Source organism: Pteropus alecto, unplaced genomic scaffold, assembly GCF_000325575.1.
Source record: "Pteropus alecto unplaced genomic scaffold, ASM32557v1 scaffold28, whole genome shotgun sequence".
In the NCBI taxonomy this organism is placed as follows: domain Eukaryota; kingdom Metazoa; phylum Chordata; class Mammalia; order Chiroptera; family Pteropodidae; genus Pteropus; species Pteropus alecto.
The window spans coordinates 858346-862553 of record NW_006441063.1 but is presented as its reverse complement, the minus strand read 5'-3'; the positions used below and the strand labels follow the sequence as shown (position 1 = coordinate 862553).

General features: G+C 44.3%; 1 protein-coding gene across 7 annotated transcripts in view; it reads left to right on the top strand.

The window, feature by feature from the left end:
- Nucleotides 1-4208, top strand: part of USP9X (ubiquitin specific peptidase 9 X-linked) — a 118030-nt gene that overhangs the window by 716 nt on the left and 113106 nt on the right. For 4 of the 7 annotated variants that reach the window (XM_006918252.3, XM_015594374.2, XM_006918250.3 and 1 more), the window contains exons 1-2: nucleotides 7-644; nucleotides 2564-2646. The gene's annotated coding sequence lies outside the window, so the exon portion shown is untranslated. Of the gene's footprint in view, nucleotides 1-6; nucleotides 645-2563; nucleotides 2647-4208 lie in introns of those variants that run through there. The other 3 variants (XM_025051332.1, XM_025051333.1, XM_025051335.1) reach the window with 2 other exon arrangements.

Sequence of the window (4208 nt, the reverse complement as noted above, 5' to 3'; positions counted from 1 at the left end):
GCCATATTGACGAGGACGGGCATCCGCGGCTGCGGAAGCTAGTCTCCGTTGCCGCCGGAGCCGCAACCTCCCCTCACCCGGCTGGTCCGGGCCTCTGCTGCTCCGAGCTCCTCCCTGCTTCGTTCAGCTCACAGGCCTCGCGGGAGCCTGTCGCTGCCGCCTCTCTCACGGGAGGCGGCCGCCTCAGCGCCCCGTGTTCGGGTTGGCTCTGGGAGCTAGGCGCAAGCCGCGGTTAGGCGACCAGGCCCGGAACGGGTGCATAGAAGGCGACCAGGGGAAGGTGAAGCCGCCACTGCAGGAGGAGGAGCTGGAGGAGGAGGAGGAGGAGGAGGTGACGCAGGAGAAACGCACCGCCCGGAGCCCGTCTGAGCTCAGCTAGAGCTCCAGCCTGAGGGGAGAAAGGGGGAAGAGGGCCGCCGCCGGCTGAGGAGGAGGCGGCCACTGCTGCTGCAGGGCGGGCGCGGCGAACTGCAAATTCCTGCGCCCCTCTGCAGCTTCCCAGTTCTCAACGTCCGCTGCAGCCTCTCAACACACTTTGTCGCCTGTTCCCCCCAGCCCTGGGATGCACCCTGGGTCGGCCTTGTCCCGGGACTGAGCCGCCTCCGCGTGCCCTGGTTCTGAAGAGAAGACGCCTGTGTCGTGCGGTGAGTAGCCAGCCGTGCCGGGACGACGCGCTTTTCCGGGGCCAACAGCTGGACCTCGGTGAGGGGAGGAGGGCGAGGGGTGTGTGCGTGTGTACGGTTTCTCCTTCGGGGGCCGCGGGCCGGGCAGGGGGCTTCCCCGACCCCCTCCCCAGGCCCCGGGCCGGGCTAGCGCGCGCGGCGCGGGTGGGGGCGCGGGGCTGGATTCTCCGCGGAGCGGGCGTCCCGGGAGCTTGTGTGTGTGTTTTGGACTGTAAGGGAAAATGGCTGACGGCTCCGTTCCTCCCCCTCCTCCCCTTTCCCGTCCTGTCTGGGGCCGAGTGGGAGGATAGAGTCTCCGAGCGCGACGGGCAGCCCCCGCATCCGCACCAAGGGGCCCTATCGGCGCCGGGGAGTGGAGGCCCCTGCCCCTGGTGCTCGCAGTTCCGCGGACTGGCGGCTGCTCTCCTCACGAGTGTCGTTCCACTTGACACCAAACGCCATTACTGAGGTGGAGTGATTTGGAGCTGTAGAGCTAGGCCTCGGCTACGCCTGGCTATCAGGCCCGACGACTTGTCCGCCTCCCCCCACCCTCCTGTGATAACCCTCAGCTTTTCCTCAGCCCCATGGTCTGCGAGCCAGAGCCCGGTTATCGGCCTCCTCCACCTCCTTCGCACGCCTTCACTTGCCGAGGGCCAAAGCCGTGAACGGTGTTTTGATGCAGAAATCTCCTCCCAGCTTGTTTGGACCCCCCACCACCTTTCTATTTTTAACTGTTTATACCAGAAATAGTAGTATGTGCGAGTTCGTTAATGACAAAATCTTCAGATTCTTTTGATGTGAGGCTTCAGGGTTGCTAAATGGTTTATTTTTCATTCATTGTGAATTATTAAGTTAAGAAGTTGTGGAGCAGGTGTATACATGATTTGTAATATTTGTATACATTTCTGTAGCGACTGGAACTTACCCGATAATTTTTTCAGATTTCCCATAGCACCTACTTAAATTAAGCATATTATGTTTTGAAAGTTCCAGTTATAACGTTAATTGGATTGTCCACTGTTCAGTTTACAGGTGTGTGTAATTTCAGGTTGTCTTTCAATTTAAATGCGGGAGTTGTAGATTAAATATTCATGCATTATTTTGGGGGAAGGGAAATATTCTTAGCATTCTTTCCTGGAAATCCATGAGTCTCCTAGATCTACATAATGTTTGTATATCTTTTGAGGGAAAATTTTGGGGTGCAATGATTAGGAAACTTCTCGGCAGGTACTTAACTCTCTTGGAGCGCATTATCTGCTCTTAGTGATTATATGGTAAGGACTGGTTAACCATGACTAGCTTGGCTTTCTTAATCCGTACACTTGGACTTTATAAAAATAGACTCCAGGCTCTCCTTTAGATCTCACCGGTCTAATGATTTCAGTAGGCTGCCATTTTGGTTTCAGTAAATGCCTTCCAAGTTCTTTAAGATTTATGTACTAAATAATTTGACACACGTCAACATTTAAAAACTCATGTCCCTTGTCATACTTCTAGCCAGTGTTTGGATAGAGTGAAAACCAGAAGTATTCGGAATTGGTGTACCAAGGGCAAACTCAAAATGTTTGGTAGGCTGTTATGTTTTGCTTTGTCTAATAAAATACAGACTTTTGGACTTATATGAATTTTTTCCCCTGTCCTTCTCACGTGAACATTTAACTTTTAATTCTTAATATATTATTTTAATATTCTTTTGTTTGCTGAGCATGGCCATTTCTGGAGGGATTAAGTAACAGCAAGAGCAGTACATGTGAAAATCTAAATTCTTCAGAAAGTAATTTTGAAGGGCAGATTTTACCTTTCACTAAATTATTGGGGTCTCTTGTTGATGTTCCATAGTTCTCTCATTTTATCAATGGAATGCTCAAGTAGGATTTACTTTGGATCTTTTTTTCTTCTAGGGTCTTGAAATAAGTTTTCTGACATCTCAAGAAGATGAGAGATTTCGCGGAGATATCCCCAAAGATATATTTTCTTTGACATGGTATTAATAATGCTCTTACAGTTTTTGAAACGATTATGAATTTGCTAGTCATGAATTTGATTTTTATTAGTTGGACACAAGCAAGCATTCTTTTTAGCTTTTTTATTTCATAAAGTCAATTTGAAAACAAAGTTTTATACTTCAGTTTCAGAACTTTAATATTAAATTCAGTCTTTGTTTAAATCGGGTTAAAGAAAGTTGTTTTAAATAAATAGGGATGTGTCTTTAGGGCAATTACTTGGGGAAATCTTATTCTATGGTTATAGAGCTAGTTAATTTTATTTTTAATTTTAAAAGAATGCTTTATAATAGCCTGAATTATACTTACCCTCTTGCTGGTATGTTTTCTGAATATTGAAAAAAAATTTTTTTCAACAGGAATTTAGTTTCCATTTGGTTCTTTTAGGAGCTGTGCATTTAAAAGCTATTGTATTTATTGCTAAATTGTCTCATTTTAACATAAGCTCTAACATTAGTATTTGGTAAAGGGTTTAATGCATTGGACCTCAGTCCTGACTGCACATTAGAATCACTTGTGGGGGTGGTTAAAAAAATACTGATGCCTTGATTTGATATGGGGCCTGGGTAAAGGTATGCTTTAAAGCAGTGGGTGATCTCAGTCAGGGTTGAAAACCACTGCATTATTGCTATTAGCATGTTCTTATTGAACTTTCAAGGGGATAAATAAGATGGATTTTGTTTTTTCAACTGCTTTCAGTTATCAACATTACGGTAATTTACTGAGCATTAATTATGTGCCAGCACTATGTTAAATTAAACATTTTCTATTTATTAACTTAAGTAGATACTATTATCTCCATTATACAGACGATGGACTGAGGTCTGTCAGGCTCAACCAGCACTACTGTGCCACGTTAATGAAATATTGGTTATAATTTTTAAAGAACACTTAGAACTTTTGGGTTGTTTCCTGTACCAGAGTAGCTTTTGATTAAAAATTTTAATGAAAACATGACAGTAGCCTGCAATTTGGGAAATATCTTGATTGGCCAAGGGAGATGCTAAAGCTTTGCAGCAAATTGGTTCTTTCCCTTCCATATGTCTCCCAACATGTTCAGGTTGATAGTTTAGTTGTGTTGATGACTAAAATAATGTTAGGCAACTTAACATTCTTAAAAGATGCAAAATCCAGGCATTTGTCTTCCAGTAATTTATTTAAATCATCCCATAAGTGAATATTTAGTATTGTGAACTTCTATTATTTCAATACAAGAATTCTGAGTTTCACTAAGCTTAGTTTAATAGCAGTGTAATTTTCACAAAGTTTTCTGAACTAGGTTTTATTTTGCATTTTTATAGTATTGTTTGATAATTTTATGGAATGAAATAGCAATAACACCTTTATTGTTTATTTCTCTTAGTTCCCTTGGTTCATTGTGCTAAATTCTGTATTGAGAGAGGTGGGGAAACTGATTTTCTATGTCAGTTGTGTATCAGAATCACCTGTGGAGCTTTTGAAAAATGTATTTGCCTAGGTCTTACTCTCGAGATTATAATTGAGTAGGTTTGGGGTGGGAACGGTATTAAAACAAACTCGAGAT